General features: G+C 41.1%; 1 protein-coding gene across 6 annotated transcripts in view; it reads right to left on the bottom strand.

The window, feature by feature from the left end:
- The window catches only part of PLCB4 (phospholipase C beta 4), a 384,413-nt gene that overhangs the window by 253,234 nt on the left and 112,487 nt on the right, over nucleotides 1-18,692 (bottom strand). The window contains exon 1 of one of the 6 annotated variants that reach the window (XM_032461840.1): nucleotides 3,192-3,555. The exons of the other annotated variants lie outside the window; for them this stretch is intronic. The gene's annotated coding sequence lies outside the window, so the exon portion shown is untranslated. Of the gene's footprint in view, nucleotides 1-3,191; nucleotides 3,556-18,692 lie in introns of those variants that run through there. 6 annotated transcript variants of the gene reach the window in all.

Below are 18,692 nucleotides of genomic sequence, written 5' to 3' on the forward strand. Positions count from 1 at the left end.
TTCTCTTTCATTCTTAATGACTTCCAGAAGACGCCTCAAATGGAACTGCAGGTTAAAGAAGGTAACTGGCTGGGCCAAAAGGACAAAGTGTTCACGTGACTGCACTGCGTCACAACATTAAAAACCTATAAAGGGAATTCTTTCTTAGTTAGATTTATTCCTAGGTATCTAAACAAGCAATTCTCCAAGGAAGAAATACAAATGATCAATAGGCATATGAAAAAATGTTCAGTATCACTAATTACCAGAGAAATGCAAATCAAAACTACAATGAGGTACACCTCACACCAGTCAGAATGGCCATCATTCAAAAGTCCACAAATGATAAATGCTGGAGAGGCTGTGGAGAAAAGGGAACCCTCCTACACTGCTGGTGGGAATGCAGTTTGGTGCAGCCACTGTGGAAAATAGTACAGAGATTCCTCAAAAGACTAGGAGTAGACTTACCGTATGACCCAGGAATCCCGCTCCTGGGCATATATCCAGAAGGAATCCTACTTCAAAATGACACCTGCACTCCAATGTTCATAGCAGCACTAACTACAATAGCCAAGACATGGAAACAGCCTAAATGTCCATCAACAGATGACTGGATAAAGAAGATGTGGTATATTTATACAATGGAATACTATTCAGCCATAAAACCCGAAAACATGACGCCATTTGCAGCAACATGGATGTTCCTGGAGAATGTCATTCTAAGTGAAGTAAGCCAGAAAGAGAAAGAAAAATACCATATGAGATCACTTATATGTGGAATCTAAAAAAACCAAAATGGAAATACAAAACAGAAACAGACTCGTAGACATAGAATACAAACTTGTGGTTGCCAAGGGGGCGGGGGTGGGAAGGGACAGACTGGGATTTCAAAATATAGAATAGATAAACAAGATTATACTGTATAGCACAGGGAAACATACAAGATCTTGTGGTAGCTCACAGAGAAAAAAATGTGACAATGAATATATGTATGCTCATGTATAGCCAAAGAATTGTGCTCTACACTGGAATTTGACACAACATTGTAAAATGACTATAACTCAATAAAAAAAGTTAAAAAAAACCTATAATGAGAAAGAATCTGGAAAAGGATATACATATATATCTGAATCACTTTGCCGTACGCCTGAAACTAACACAACATTGTAAATCAAATATAATTCAGTTTGGGGGAAGAAAAAAGACAACCTACAGAATGGGAGAAAATATTTGCAAACAATGACAAGTGCTTAATTTCCAGAATATATAAACAGCTCATACAACTCAATAACAAAAGAACAACCCAATCAAAAAATGGGCAGAAGACCTAAACAAACATTTTTCCAATGAAGACATACAAATGGCTAATATCACTAATTATCAGAGAAAATGCATATCAAAATTGCAACGTAGTAGCACCTCAGCCTGGTCAGAGTGGCCATCATTCAAATGTCTACAAACGACAAATCTGGAGAGGGTGTGGAGGGAAAGGAAACCTCTTACACTGTTGGTGAGAATGTAGTTGGGTGCAGCCACTATGGAAAACAGTACGGAGATTCCTTAAGAAACTAAAAAGAGAGCTACCCTATGATCCAGCAATCCCACTCCTGGCCATAAATCTGGAGGAAACTCTAATTCAAAAAGATACAAGCACCCCAATGTTCACAGCAGCACTATTTACAGTAGCCAAGATATGGAAACAACCTAAATGTCCATCTACAGATGACTGGATAAAGAAGTTGTGATATATAAATACAATGGAATACTAGTCAGGCATTAAAAAGAATGAAATAATGCCATATGCAGCAACATGGATGGACCTAGAAATTGTCATACTAAGTGAAGTAAGTAAGACAGAGAAAGACAAATACTATATGATATCACTTGTATGTGGACTCTTTAAAAAAATGACACAAATGAGCTTATTTACAAAACAGAAACAGACTCACAACATGGAAAACAAACTTATGGTTACCAGCAGTGGGGAAGGAGGGGTGGAGGGATAAATTGGGAGTTTGGGATTTGCAGAAATTAAGTACTATATACAAACTAGATAAACAACAAGGTCCTTCTCTACAGTACGGGAACAATAGTCAATATCTTATCATAGCCTATAATAAAAAATAAATATGAAAAAGAACATATATATATATAAATTGAATTGCCATGCTGTACACCAGAAACTAACACTAACACACGAACACTGTATATCGACTATATTTTCAATTAAAAAAAAAATCAGGCCTTTGAAACTCATTTCACCAAAGCAATCACACTTGATATTTTCACACCGCATGAACATGTTTAGGTCTCCTCAGAGTCACTCAACATGCATGTACTGAGCACCCCTGTGGCCTAACAGTGTCCTTGGCTCTGAAGACACAGCAGTGAACCAAGGGAACAAAACAGCTATCCCCATCGAGCTCACACCGTCCAATTCTGTCCCCCAAGCCACCCACGTAAACTGGCTCCTCTGGGCTGCACTGAAGGCTGCCGTGGGACTGATCTGGTCACATACATGTTTCCATGTCCCCATGGTGATCTTTTACCATGTCAGCTGCCTGTCAGCACTTACATAATGAGAGAGTTCATCTGAGTCACCAGAACTCCAGCTTCTCTTGGAAATCTGGAAGACTTAGCAACACAGACCCAGAATGACGCAGGTATGCCAGCCATAGCTGAGCAGCAGCAGTCCGCCCCCACCCTCCCGATGGCTTCCCCCAGACAGCCCCTCACCTGGGTTCTCCAGCTCCTCTCCCCCCATTGGTTAGTGACCCCCCACCACCCAGTGAAAGCACAGTCAGCAGCCCTGAGAAGCATGGAAGGAAGGGGCACCCACCTTCCTGGTCTGCATGTTTTCCCTTTACCATCCCCCCAATGTCCAGCAAGAGAGCAATGTCACCATTGCTCTGCCCTTCCCTAAGTCTAAAACTGCCAATTTGAGAAACCATTCTAAACTCTGCCCAGAAAAGTTACAGCTCCTGTATCTGTCATTGATCGTAGCTAACTGGCTCTAAAATGTTTAACTGGGGGCTCCTTCTAGGAGTTTATCATGAGCTACTTTATGAATGTTATTTTTTTTTCTCTAAATAATGGTGATGGCTTTGCAATCACCCACCTACGTTCCACTCTTGCCCGGTTTCCCTCGTGTATTGGTTTTCTATGGCTGCATAATAAAACTGCCACAGATCTCATAGCTTAAAAAAACATACATGTGTTAGCTGTTGGCACTGTAGGTCAGAAGTCTGGGTCGAGTTGCTGGGTTATCTCCTGAGCATCTTGCAAGGCTGAAATCAAGGTGTTTGCCAGGCTTCCTTCCTTTCTGGAGACTGAGGAATAATCCACTTCCAAGCTCGGGCAGGTTGTCGATCAGTTTCACTTCCTTATAGTCACAGGATGTAGGGGCATTCCCTTGCAGGCTGTCAGCAGGGGGCCATGGCCAGCTCCCAGACGACACCCATGCTCCTTGCCAGGTGGCCCCCACCATCTTCCAGGCCAGCGATGGAGAATCTCTCTCACATGGAATCCCTCTCTCTCTTTGACTCTTTCTTCAGTCCCTTCTAGAGACTCAGCTGACTAGGACAGTCCCAAAGAGGGAAAGTTAATTCTGAAAGCCAACTGTGCCACCTAACATAACCCAATCACAGGACTGACATCCGTCAAGGTCACGGTCCTGGGGATGATACAGGGTGTATACACCGCAGTGGGAGTCCTGGGGCCATCGGAGAATTCTGCCTGCTACTTAGTACCTAATTGCTGCGTGCATTTGTCTTCTGCATGCATTTTTTTTTTTTTTTTTTTAGGTTGGGAGCCGACATCATGATGCAAGAAAAGCTAACTGGCCAGCAGAGAGGATGCACGGAAGTTAAACCAGAGAGTAGACTTGTAACAGTCCTCCCACTCATCACTGAATTCCATCATCTAACCCCAAGATTGCATGTACGCTGCCAACTTCCAAATGTACATGAGATGTTTCTCTCCTTTAACTTAAACTGAATCTTATGAAGTTAGATGTGTAAAAAATTGACATTCTAGAAGGACCAAAAAAAAAATTGTTAAGTGTTCAAATAACATCATGGGTTAAATTTTTTAATTAAATTATTATATTTTCTAGAAGGTATCAACCAATTAAACTGCTTTTCACTCAACAGGTTTGGCTATTCAGAAGTTACAAAGAAGCAACATACACCTAACCACACTAATATTTAAAAGAAAAAGAAATAGATAATTAAAAGCATGCTTAATACATTCACTAGCACGTGGCATATTTATTAAGATTTTTTTTACACAAAAATATGAGAATCTTTAAGAAATCTCCCTTCAAAAATACGTTTGGTTAGAAAGCAAAACCGCCTGACAGGTTCAGAAGAAGCAAGCATCTTTCTTCACAGATGAGAAGACTGAGGCACAGAGTAGTTGTGTCACGGATCCAGAGTCGCGTGGTGAGCAAGCAAAGGAGCGTGAACTCAGACCTTGGGCCCTTCCTCTTAACAACCATAACTGTCTGTGCACCCAACTGCGACTCCAAGCTGTGAAACAAGGGTGCTTCCTGCACCTGTTAGGCAGCACAAGGTGGTGGCCAAGCACATATGCATTGCACTCAAATGGATCTGGCTCACATCCAAGGCCAAGGCATGAGGACGGCCCTGCCAAGGCCTGTGATCCTATAATTTGCATAAAGACACCCTGTGTGCCAGCAACAGCCCTGCCCAAGCAAGCCTATGAAATCTTCTTAAAAAAAGAAAAGAAGCCAGGCGTTCCTTAACCCCTGTGTCTTTACTTGGAAGAGGCGAGATGAAAGCTGTAATTGATCCCGTCTTTCGCTTTTTCACTCTTTCCAAACCCTTTTTCATTATCCTACATTTTGTAATTTAGAGATTACGAAAAGATGGAAACAAATGAAAGCTAATACTAGAAGCAAAGAAGAAAAATCACTGGCTCCCTTTCCCACTCTAGAGAAGAAAGGGAGCCTTCCTTTTGGTAATGAGAAAGTAAAAAATCTACGGTCCAATAACCTCCAGCCTTTTCCATCAGTTCCACTCAGCCAAAGCAGGGCGGCACGGCCTCAGTGCCACAGCAGAACAGACCCCAAGAAACACATGCTTAGTAGTTGTAATAATAGGTCAGGGGAGGTGGAGGTGAAGGAAGTGGAGGCGGGGTGGGGGCACCATATGACATCCTGATCTCCGCATTAAAGGAACACTTGCTTTCAGTGACTCATTTCCAGGGACCTAGGCTGGACAAGCCCAAGTGCCAGGTGGCATTTACTCAGAGCCTTTTCCTGGGACCTGGAAAGCGCTGACCAAGCACTGTTACCACGCCAGGGTCCTCGGCGTAAGGAGGTGAGTGACTGGAACTATCCTTTACTCCGTCCTCTTTACGTTCTCCCATGGTTCCATCTCAAATACACATCTGTTTTGTCAGAGAAACCGCCTCCCTTTAACAATTTGTGGTGTTGCTTGTCTCTGGGTCTTAGTTTTTACCCAGTTTCATTTGCTAGAATTTCTCATGCTACATACTTTGACTTCAAATTGCTATGCACAGTAGCCAGAACACTCAATGTGTTTGAGATCAGACAGAATTCTCAAGGACCTTGGCTGCCTGTGGTCATCAGTGATCCCTCGGAACATTCGAGCAGGGTCTCAGCTTCAGAAACTTGGACGTATGCCAACCCAGGTAATTATTCTCTGCCTACCTAATTTCCCCAGGCAATTTTAATTGAAAATGGTATTCTCCGTTACCTCGGTTCTAACCTGCTCTGAAGTGTCCCTGTGTCCTGCTTCTTCCTTCCATCATAAGCTAACTGAGCTGGTTTCTTTCTGAAGTTTAAGTTGGACAAAAAAAAAAAAAAAAGCTCCTGTGTCTCCCAACGGGGAAAATGTCAGATAAATACAAGACATTTAATGAATCTCCAACAGGTGTACCGAATGCCATTGGCGGTAGTTGCAAGAAACCCTTCCTTGTTGCCTAACCTTATGAAAAGTTTCTTTTGTGGATAGAAATACAGAGGTTTTCTTACTGAAAAATGACCCCCCCCCCAAAAAAAAGGTGGAAGGAGGGGAGTGGGAGGGGACACTGGGATGATTTTACTCTCCCGAAAGATTTTAAAAGGTACGGTTCCCTTGTTCATTTCCAAATTACCTGATTTAGAGTTAGCAGAACAAAATGCACCTTTTAGCACAGGCTGCCTGAAATTCAATGAAAACGCAACCGAAATGTGCATTTTTGATTACTTCCACAAAATACACCCTTAAACCTGTGCTGTCCAAGAGAAATACGATGAAAGCCACAGTTGTGAGTTCCACACATAATTTTAGGCTTTCTAGGCTACACCATTAAAAAAGTCAAAAGACATGCAGCATATTGCTCAGCAATTACAATCTGGGTGGATCTCAAGGGAATTTTGCTGAGCAAAAGGTCACATACTACGTAGTTTCGATTGTATGACAGACGGATAACAGATTGGTGACTTCCAGGAGTTAGGGGGGACAAGAGGCAGGGACTTGGCTGTGGCTACAGAAGCCTGCACAAGTGAGCCTTGTGATGGAATTCTGCATTTGACCGTGGTGGTGGTCACGAGATCTACACAGGTGATTAAATTGCACAGAACTACACACTCACTCACACACACACACACACACGAGTGCATGTTAACCTGGCAAAATCTGAATAAGGTCAATGGATTTGTATCCATGTCAGTTTTGTGGCTGTGATGCTATACCTCAGTTTGGTAAGTGGGTACCACAGGGAAACTAGATGAAGGGTAGAGAAGCTCCCTCTGTATTCTACTTTACAACTGCATGTGAATCTACAATAATCTGAAAATTAGAAGTTAAAAAATGTCAACTTAATTTTAATAACATAGCTAACCCAGTATTTGCAGAATTTGCTCATGTAATTGATGTGCATGTAACTGATATAAAAATTTTTGAGATAGTTTATCTTTTCTCTTTTTTTTTTCTTTTTTCCTGCATTCTGTCTTTGGAATCCAGTGTGTAGTTTACACTTACTGAACATTTCCATTCCCTCATGTGGCTCTGACTCCAGATCGTGGGCAGAAAAATGCTTCAAACTAAGCCTAAGATCCATTTCCCAGTCCCCTCGAGTGACCCAGTCTCTCTAACATGGAACATCTTTGCTTTCTGGACGTCTCTTCTAGAGCAGGTTTATAATGAAACCCGCAGAGCTTGGACAGTCATTGGAAAATACAATCTGGCTGGGAGAGAAAATTTCATCAGAAAATGTTACGAACCTGGATTTGTTTTGGATTACAGCTCCAAGATAGAAGAAATTAATAACTAATCCCTAGTAAAGAGACTTCTAGTATCTTCTAAGAAATAATACCTAAGAAGAATTTCAAGAGCTATAATACATAGACTGGGTTCAAGGATTAAGATTTTAAAGTTTGAACCTCTGTAATTTTTTTTTTTTTTGGCTCTCTCTTTGCTTTCCAATTTCCCTGTGGTAATTAGAAGTAGAATTATTAAAATAAGAAAGCCTTGTGGGTTTGTGCTTCAGAGTCATGAAACCCTGAGACTCAATTTTCCTCTACAGGCGGCCATGGAGGAGAAAGAAATAAATGGTAAGTGTGTGGTGGCTGCTTTGAAAAATACATAAAATTAGGCCAAATCTCCTGGGACTCTGAAAAGTAAAACAGAGAGCGGACTTGGTTCTCAGACCAGGTCTGACAAGAAGCCCGGGGCTCAACCTCAAAAGACCGGTGCCATCTCCCGTCCCCAGAGACAGCTGATGGAGCCCTGGGGAGTAAAGAGAGCCGGTTCTGGAGTGAGACAGACCCTATCTTTGAGAATACAAGCCAATGAACCTCTCTGCCCCTAGCTTCCTTGTTTGAAAAGCAGCAAAATTATCTACCTCACTCATTGTTGTCAAGTTAAATGGAGTAATACACGAAAAGGGCTCATCCCCTTCCTGCAATCTGAGGAGGGTGTTCAATCACTGTCCTCTCCCCCTCCTCTATTTCTGCACTCCAGTAGCGATGCATGCAGAGAAAATGACGTGTGCAAATTAAACTAAGAATAGTAACATTAGAAACTCAAGGGCCATGGCTCTAGAGGAATGCCAGAGAGAAAAATATTTCATTTGAATCTGTTGTGATTCACTTCTAATCTGCTGGCAGGAAGCTGGTTTCAGGATCTATCTAGATTTATAGCACTCTAGAGACAGCTGGATAGAAGCAGGTACACTGGGGCAGAAGACACAAAACAGTCTAGAAAAATGGAAACGGAACTGGTTTGACCAGAGAATTGTGACCTCAAAAACCTTTATATATTCACACACTTTGCAAACATAAAAGGCAACTTTCAGTCAGTAACTGAAAATTAAAAAAAAAAAAAGAGAAAGAAAAAAATTATGGTACGGCTTACAGGAACAACTCAATGCCTGAAGTTCTCTTGTTATCAATTATATAACTTTGAGACTGGTATTTATATTTATTAGATCGTTTTTTTGGTCACAGACAACTGGTCAACCACTGGTCCTACAAGAAATTATGTCACTAGCTGGCCCACTGGGGACCAATACACTGGGATACAGCAACAACTAGGGTTCTTATTGATGGAACTGAACTCTACAAACTCTTCAAGATCCAGAACGTGGCTGCTGACGCCAGGCCCTGACACAGGTACCCTACTGAATAGACAGACTCCAGACACACAGCCTGCTCTGATTCTGTTCCCTGTTCATCTCTATTTGGTTTTATGAATGAACTAAAGCAGCTGACTTATCTGCATCTCTAACATGCGGGACAAGTTCTCCATCTTCATTGGCATCACCACCACCCACCTAGACTAATCATCTGGGCAGGTCTCTCTGGGGCAGCTTCTGGGAGAATGTGGGAAGGTTTTTCTGCCACTGCTACCTCTGACCTCAGGATCAGAGTCCCTCATGCTATGGGTACTACCTGAAGCAGGACAAAGTCTTGAGAGGAAACTCTAGCAACTGAAGCAAAATGAGATGAGGAACTAAGACATAGAGGTGCTCACCCTCCTAGGACACTGAGGTTTCTTCAATGCCTGGAGTCAAAGCCATAGCTGGTTTTAATAAGCAAGAGGATTAATCCCCTGTTTTTTATTTGCATACAGTAGAATTCACTCTTTCTGGTATACAGTTCTACGAGCTTTGACAAATGCATATAATCATGTAACTACCACACAAATCAAGACATAAAGCAGTTCCATGAGCCCCAGATCTCTCTCATGCTGCCCCTTTGCAGTCAGCCCCTCCTCTCAACCTCACTCAACTTCTGGCTGTATGGAATTATACATTATGTAGCCTTCTGAGTCTGACTCTGACTTCCTTCACTTAGCGTGGTGCACTCTGTGATCCATCCACGTTGATGTGTTCATCAATAGTTTGTTCCTTTTCCTGCTGAGTTGTATTTCATTGTGTGGATGTACCACAGTTTTTGTTTTCTCATTCCCCAGCTGGAAGGATACCTGAGTTGTTTCCAGTTTCCGATGATTATAAACAAAACTATCAGATCAGTGTACAGATTTTGGTGTGAACATAAGTTTTCACTTCACTTATGTAAACACCCAGGGGTGGGACTGCTGGGTCACATGTAAGTGTATGTTTAATGCTATAAGAAACTACCAATCTATCTTCCAAAGTGGCTGTACCATTTAACATTCTCACCAACAATGAATGTAGGAGAGTCCCAATTGCTCTGCACCCTCACTCACTTAGTACTATCCATGTTTTTCTTCTTATTTTAGCCATTCTAATGAGTGTGGTGATATCTTATTGTGATTTTAAAATTATGAATCTTCAAGATCAATCACATTTCAGAGTACCATATATTCTACCTTTAAGTCAGTGATGTATTATTATGTTCCTTTTGGAGATAAGACAACAAGCCAAGATAACTAAGTGAATTTACACATTTACCACATGTAGAAGATCTTCTGGTTACAGAATAAATGTTCCTTCTACGAGGTTGCAAGTATGTATTTAATACCTACAAATAATAATAATACATCAAAACTAATCATAACAGATTCCCATTTAACGATAGAAAATAACTCTAATGCATCATAACTTTCTTAATTTAAAAATTCATAAAGTATTGGTAATTCAATCATGTGCATACATAGCTGTAATATATACTACACACAGATATATTTTATTATAAAAGAAAGCTGGTCAAGCATATCAGCAGTTTCTATTTGATCACAAATGGAGGAGTATTTAATATTTTAGGAAAATAAAACTTAAAATTATATCAGCAACATTACATATTTGCATAATGATGTGGTTACAAATGTTAGCTATTCCAAGAAATATCTCCATTTTTCAAAAACTTATTGACTTCTTGTTCTGTTACTGTTTGTACTTTAAATTAAGAACACAACATGGTTTTGAACTTTTAACATGTCATTTTTTACCACTTTGTTGTAATATTTACATGTCCTCTTCTGCTAAAGATCATTTTATGCATTCCTTATCTATTCCCATAAAAGAAGCAGGAAATTAAATGTCTTCCATGAAAAATAGTTGTTTCACTCATTCAGAAAATATTTATTGCAGTCCTGTTAGGGGGAGGGGGAGAGGAGGATGGTATTAGGGGGAGGGGGAGAAGAGGGTGGTATTTCTATTTTAGATAGGGGCCTCCAGTGGGGTCTCTTTAATGAAGTGATGAATATGCAAAGACCTCAGAGAAAAAAGGGAGTACACCTTGTGAAGGTCTGGAAGAAGAGGATTCTGGGAAGTGGGACTTGCAGGTGCAAAGGAAGTTCAAGGAGTGCAGATCTTACAGGGCTGAAGAGATCAACACGGCTAGAGCATAGTAAAGGGAGGAAGGGGGTCACTGAAACGAGGCAGAATAAGAAAAAAGAAGCCAGATCAAAGGCACTGATTAAGACTAATTCTCAGTTAAATGAGAAGCAATTGAAGCATTTTAAGCAACAGAGTTACATAGTCTGACCTAAATTTTAAAGGAATATTTTGCAATTTAGACAAACAGACAACCAACTGTAGCAGGGCAAGAGTGAAACAGAGAAACCAATTAACAGGCTACTACAAGAGTCCAGATGAGTGATGACAGTGGCCTGAGTCAATGCTGGTAACAGCTGACACTGGGAAAAATAGTCAATTCAGTACACATTTTTAACACAGAGGAAACAAAATTGGCTGATGGACTGCTTGTGGAGCATGAGAAAAGGAAATGAATTCAAAGCTGAAAATTAGCATAAAAAAGGTTAAAGAAACAAAACCATTTAGTCTGAAAAACAATGAATAGCTTCATTTCTACAAGGATTTCTAAGAACCTGAAACACAGTAACTGTACAGAGCAGCCAATTGAACTGGCATCCAATTTTTTGAGAGTCAAAAGTGAAGATAAGAAAAAAGAAAACAAAAAAAGAGTGAAGATAAGGAACTGAAAATTGGCATTTTCAATAAGTAGCTTTTGGAACATTTGCTGCCATCAGTCATCAAGGGAGAATCATTAAGAATTCTGAAAAAGATCAAAATCAGACCATTCTTTCTCTTCTGCCCTTAATGACTTTTATGCAATGTATTCCCTATCAGCTACTGTAGCTGAGTTTGACTGGAATTATCCAGATGAATGAATGAAACAACACATAAACAAAATGAATGAAAATGTAAATAGATGAAGATTAGTGCAATGGAGAACATGAACCAAAACGCAGGAAGAGATACGACTCAAAACAGTAAGTTATAATTTCAGGAGTTTCATATACTGTATCAACTGTCTAGAACAGTAAACATCTGAAAGACCTGGGGTTGAGAATGCAAATGTTTTTTAATTTCTCTCTAATTTACGGATGCTGTCAAGATGAAAACCCATTATTATACAGATAACCTGATGTTTCAAGACTGAGAATAAGCATTTTAGAGAAATTCAAGATGGTTTTGAAAGACTAGAGAGATTGAAATTGTACATAGCACCACCACACAGCTTTCCCCTGGATCTCAGTGTCCCCACCATCTAGGATTCAAGGGTAAGAGACTCAGTCAATGCTATGCTAACATGTTTCCCAGTACTCCCCAGAGATGAGGGGACAATGAAAAAACCAATTTGGAACCAAGTACTCAAACTACTGTCCCTTAGGCTCATTCTCACTACCTGTTACAGTGTTTCTACACCTAAGTGTTTAATTAAACGCCTAAGTGTTGAATGAATGAATGAATGAAACTTACCACTTCCATTACCCAAGGAAAATGTTAGGACGGGAATTAATACGACTGGCAGAGTAGGAAGGTAAACACACTCCCATTTTTATAACACTTCTTTTCCCAAGGCAGGGCCGGCGTACTTCCCTAGTAATGATTATGGGGGTTTGTCAAAGTGGGTGTTACAGTCCTGAAACCTACAGCATTCGATGAAACAAACAAACAAGGGCAGAGACTATTTTGGCGTTTCTTAAGAAGGTTACAGTACTTCAACTATGAGTAAAACTTACTAACAAAGCCACACTGACAATACACTTTCTCCCCCAGCCACATCACAAAGGAGCACAGACCAGCCACACCAAGCACCCCTGAAATCCTCGAGTTCTCCCGTGGAATTACAGGCCATCTGACACCCCTCTCAACTGTGAGGATTCACCAAAGGTTGAACAAGGTTTAAAAAAGCCCTCTCCTGTTTCCATAGATGGCCTTCAAGAAAGAGAAATAAAATGTTAAATCAAAATCCGGGAACACAGCGATATGCTGGCGAAAGAGTTCACAGGCCGTTCTTCAATTCCAATTTATTGACACGCCATCCCCTCTCCTCCTCATGATTAGGGTACCGCGTTAATCATGCCCATCTCTGGAGCTGAGACAATCTAAGGACAAACGAGCAACCAAAAATATCCCATTAATATGACTACCCAGCCACATCACAGCATTTCTTCTAAGTTGAAAACCATAACTCTATTTAACAGCACAAAGCCCCACACTTATCTGTATTTTGCGGGTGATCATTCAGGGCTCTGAAGCAGCTGGCTAAATCATCGTGCCCTTATTTAATTTATCATTCTCCTCTCACATTAGTTCTGCTGCAGAAAGAGGACTGCAGCTCCCTTTCAATAACTCCCTGATAACTCCGAACCAGCAAAAATAAATTTACTTTGTTGATTCCTGTATGTATTCCACAAAGAAAGAAAATCGGTAACTGTGATACCATTTAATCGATGCAAATCTATATTCTTCTCTTTTTTCTCTTTGTACAGCAGGATAAATGTTGACTGAAAGTGAGCTATGTGGTTTTTCTTTCATTTCAATATTCTTTTATTGTATTTGTTTCAAGAGGAAGGGAGTGTGTTTTAGAGACAGACACCCTCAGATAAAACACTTCCTTTTAGATAAGAGTTGTCAAATGCTGAATGAGAGCAACATTAAGGAAAAAATCTGAATATAAATGATGTACAAACTTTGAAACTATACCTAGAGAGACCTAACATACCTAGGAAGACAGTTTTATTTTTTAATTGAAATATACTTGATTTACAATGTGTTAGTTTCTGGTGTATAGCACAGTGATTCAGTTATATATCATATACCTATATATGATATATATATATTCCTTTTCGTATTCTTTTTCATCATAGGCTATACAAGGTATTGACTGTAGTTTCCTGTGCTATGCAGTAGGACCTTGTTGTTTATCTAGTTTATATACAGTAGTTAGTATCTGCAAATCCCAAATTCCCAATTTATCCCTCCAATCCTCCTTTCCCCCATGGTAACCCTAAGTTTGTTTTCCACATCTGTGAGTCTGTTTCTGGTTTGTAAGTAAGTTCATTTGTGTCATTTTTTTTACATTCCACATATAAGTGACATCATATAGTATTTTTCTTTCTCTTTCTGGCTTACTTCACTTAGAATGACGATCTCCAGGTCCATTCATGTTGCTGCAAATGGCATTATTTTACTGTTTTTTATGGTTGAGTAGTATTCCACTGCATAAATATAGCACAACTTCTTTATCCAGGCATCTGTTGATGGACTTTTAGGTTCCTTCCAGTGTCTTGGCTACTATAAACAGTGCTGCTATGAGCATAAGGGTGTATGTATCTTTTTCAATTAGAGTTTAGGAAGACAGTTAACTTGCACAATCAGGGTTCCTTTTGCTGAGAAAGGACAACAGAACTTCAGATCAGGAAGCTCCCCTCAGTCAGCACAAGGTTTGGTTTTGTTTCTCTTTGGGAACAGGGGAGACTGATGATGTAAGCCTCCCCAGGAAATTCCTATAGGGGTCCCAGTGCAAGCTAGACCAATGCTGCCCAACAGAAATAAAATGCAAACCACATGTGTAATTTAAAACTTTCTATTTGCCACATTAGAAAAGTAGAACCAGGCCAAATTAAGTTTAATATATTATAACCCAATGTATCCAAAAAATTATCATTTTTAAGAAGTATTCCAGGGAGGAGGGTATAGCTCAGTAGTAGAGGGCCCTGCTTAGCATGCACAAAGTCCTCGGTTCAATCCCCAGTGCCTCCATTAAAAAATAAAAATAAATAAATAAACCTAATCATCTCCCCTCCTAAAAATAAAAATAATAAAGTTAAATTTTAAATTTTAAAAAAGTATTCTCTATATAAACATTATTAATGAGGTATTTTACATTCTTCCTTTTTTTTTTTCATACTATGTCTTTGAAATTGAGCGTATTTTAAACTTGTGAGCACATCTCAGCTTAGACTGTCCACCTGGCAGGTGCTCAGCAGCCCCGTGGGGCAAGTGGCTCTGACACTGGAGAGCACAAGTCCAGGGCAGGTCCTGGTGAGACTCTGGGGAACAGATTAATGTGCAGTCAATGAGCTGTGAGTTGGCAAAAGCAAAGTCTCCCCGTCACAAGGTGACTGGGAGTAAAAGAATTAGAGGGGTTTATATATAGCCCTTGGGCTGGAAGCACTTTCGGAGTCCTGTAAGTTCTTCCAGTCATCGTCACTCACCCTCCTCTAATCCTTACAGCCCAGACACTTCACCTATTACCTCAGTATGTCCAGAGCTCTGTAAGCAAATCACTTCGTCACATTTGTGAAAGTATTACTTTACCGGGTGTCCTACAACTCTGAGCATCTTGCTTTCTTGACATCTTGTATTCTCTACAACTCCTATTCTTTGTTGCTCTACCCAACTGATGAAATTCAGGTTTGAACTCAATTCAGAACACCTGCTCTCATCCTGGAATCTAATCATAATCTATATGTAAAGACATCTTTCTAAAATAACTCTTACACTTACTGAAAACCTATCTACCAATTATTCTGCTAGACGCTTTATGAATGCTGTCTCCAAACCATTGATGGGAGGCATTTTCATCAACATTATAGGAGAACATTCTGATGCTAAAAGAGGTTGACAACCCGCCCAAGGTCACAGGAGTGGCTCTGTCCAGCCCTTACTTCCATGACTTTCCACAACCCTTCTTCACCTTGGTTTAATGATAACAGCCAATGTCCTTTTGTTTCAAAATTGTCCACTCGAATGTAAGTGTTTTTGCATAGGCTGAATTCTGAACACCAATTCCTACTTTATTCCTCTGGGAACAGAAACCAGCAAGAAAATAAGAACCATCACTTCTTGAGCTTGCAAGGAGCAGAGGAAAGACTTATCTTCATCCAAAGTCCAGGATAAAGCAATTCACTAAGTACCACCCACATGATACAATCCTCCCACCTGGGTGTCCATTTACATGCCCAACAATCATTTTAACTGCAAATTAGAGGTCACCCCTGATAATAAAGCCCTCCTCTTCCATTCTCGGGGCACTCTGGTCCCCAAAGTCATTAGTGCAAACCTGTTTCAATTGCTTTTGATTCTGTCTGCATACAGATTTCTCTGTAGGGACCACCGCTATTCCAGGCTTCTGCTCCCCTTCCACAGGCTGTTGCTAAGGAGAAGAGAGTTCTGCCTTTGTAATTACCACCTGAAATTCTTCCGTAATCTCTACCAGTCCTTTCCTTAACATCAAGGTCCCTTCCTGCTGCAAACTGTAACCTTGCTTTTTGCACCTGACCCGAGGCTCCGCAGTTCCCACTGGAAGTCATAAATCCTTGAGGCCCTTGGCCATGACTGCAAAGTCAGTTACTTCAGGGACCTCCAAGCTTTGAGGAACCCTGCCTGGATAAGAGAAGCAGTTTAGATGATCTTCAACCAGAGTCAAAAGGCCAAGAGCTTCCTCATTCACCACAGCTCTCCACTGCATCTGATTCTGGGAACACAGCCACTCAACTCATCAAGTCAATAGGAAAACGGTTTTCTGTATTAGAAAAATTTTAAGGCTAACTTGACCTCCAAAATCTCCCTTTTTTTCCCAAAGCAATCAATCCCTCCCCCAGGCATAGCTTTGTCCCCACCATCAAGCAAGGTGGATGCTAAAGCAAGATGTCCAAGACCTGGTTCCCCAAAGGGTGCCTGTGGACCAGAAGCATCAGCAGCACCCGGCAGCTTGTTAGAAACACAGAATCTACATTTTGACACGATCCCAGGTGATTTATACCCACATTAAAGTCGGAGAAGCCCAGTCCTGATTTATGATTTCATAAAAAACTGGACAAGTTGATGCCAACCGGAATTTGTCATTTAATTCTCATTATGCTTGGAATTGTTGGGGTTTGTTTCGAAGCTTGTTTTTCAAACCTAAAACTGGGCTGAAAATAAAATTGTTTCCAACTTTCTTAATGTGGTCCTAGAATCCAGCTCTCTCTTCACTTACCGGAATGAAAGTGGATGCTCTGTGACACCAGAGACACAGAGACACCCTAACGACTAAAAGATTTTTGCAAATGAGGATGAAGACAATGCATGAAATAACTCCACAGCAAGCAAACGTGGTCCCCCGGGGAGCTAGCCCCGTCAACGCCCCTTCTATGATCAATGCCAATTCCTTCGGGAGGGAGACAGTTTTCTTAGATAACTGCATCAATTTGAATTGAAGTAAGGAAATGAGAAAACAATGTCGATTTTAAAGCCATATGAAACTATGCTTTATGAAACTATGAAACTAAGCCATATGAAACACAGCTAAAATTTCCTGAATTTACCCTTCAGTAGTTTTGAGCAGAGGTACATTTTTAAAACATAAACGTTTTAATAACCATGCCAATCAGTCAGCCTTCTGTATCTGCAGGTTTTGCATGGGCAGAATCAACCAACAGCAGATCAAAAATATTTTTTATAAACTCCACAAAGTTCCATATCACATGATATCACTTATATATGGAATCTAAAAACAGTTTACAAATTCTATTTACAAACCCAAAACAAGAGTCATGGACACAGACAACAAACTGTGGTTGCCAAAGGGGAAAGGGGGGGAGGGATAAATCAGGGTTTGGGGATTGGCAGACACACACCTCTATATACAAAACAGACGAACAACAAGGACCTACTGTACAGCACAGGGAACTATATTCAACACCTTGTAATAACATATAAGGGAAAAGAATCTGAAAAAATATATATATATGTATACGTATAACTGAATCACTTTGCTGTACACCTGAAACAATAAATCAAATACACTTCAAAAAAAACTTTTTTAAAAATTAAAGACAGAGCAAAAACAAACAATCCAGAAAATTCTGAAATGCAAAACTTGAATTTGCTGCACATTGGCAAGTACATATGTAGCATTTACATTGCATTCAGTATACAAGTATTCTAAAGATGATTTAAAGTACAGCAGAGGGTGTGCATAGGTTTTAAGCAAATGCTCTGCCAGTTTACATAAGGGACTTGAGCATCTGTGGATTCTGGTTTCCTGCTTCTCAGTCCCTGCGCTGGAGGGAGGGTGAGGCTGGCAGAGCAGGAAGGCCGTCAGCGGTGTCTTTGATGATGCTCCTACATCAGACACTCACAACTTACAGCTGCCACAGTCGGTGATGCAGGAAGCCAACTGAGCAAACCTTCCCTGAGATGAGAACGAGGAATTTGGTTGCATGGATCCTTTTGCTACAAATAAGACATCCAGGAAAATCTTGGCCGCAATACCCTGAAGGATGAAAGTGTGCAAAGCAGCTCCAGGGTACATGTGATGGGGGAACGGTGAATGCCCGTCAGGTCATGCAGGAGCTGTGTGCTGGGCCAGGGCCAGGGGAAGAGGGAGGGGACCAGAGACAGGCAGCGGGGCGGGAAAGTGCACAGCAGCCCGAGGCACCAGACTGAGGTGATGGGTGGAGCTAAGGCCAACTGGCGCTGAGAAGGAACAAGGGACCTCCTGGCATGAACAGCAGCTGAGAAGCAGGGCCCTCAGAGCCAAGAAAAATCAACAACTGTGGACACAGGCCAGAATAAGGAACCACGCCTGGCTGAGCTGCATGGGCTGGGAAGATGCACTGTGGTCCTAATGGTGCAAGCTCAGCTGGTCCTCCTTTCAAGAAGCTCTGGACCCCTTGACCTTGAATTCCGATCTGGCAGCGTCCTCCCTTGTCCAGTCTCTGCACCCCCCCGCACCTTCATCCCTGTCTGTTCTCCACTCTGATGGCAAGACTATCCTTTTTAAAGCATAAATCTGAACTTGTCACTCTTCTGCTCAGAATTCTCCAACAGAGTCCCCATACCCTCTGAATTCAATCCAAAGTCTGTCCCCCAGCCCCTGGGCACTCTGCTTACCTCCTGTTCCACCTTTCTTCCCTCGGATGACTCCACTCCACCCAAGCCAGCCTCCATGCTCCTCCGTAGACACCCACACAGGCTCCAGTGTAGGGACTTTGCACTTGCTGTGCCCTTGACCTCAG

Source organism: Camelus ferus, chromosome 19 (assembly GCF_009834535.1).
Source record: "Camelus ferus isolate YT-003-E chromosome 19, BCGSAC_Cfer_1.0, whole genome shotgun sequence".
Classification (NCBI taxonomy): Eukaryota; Metazoa; Chordata; class Mammalia; order Artiodactyla; family Camelidae; genus Camelus; species Camelus ferus.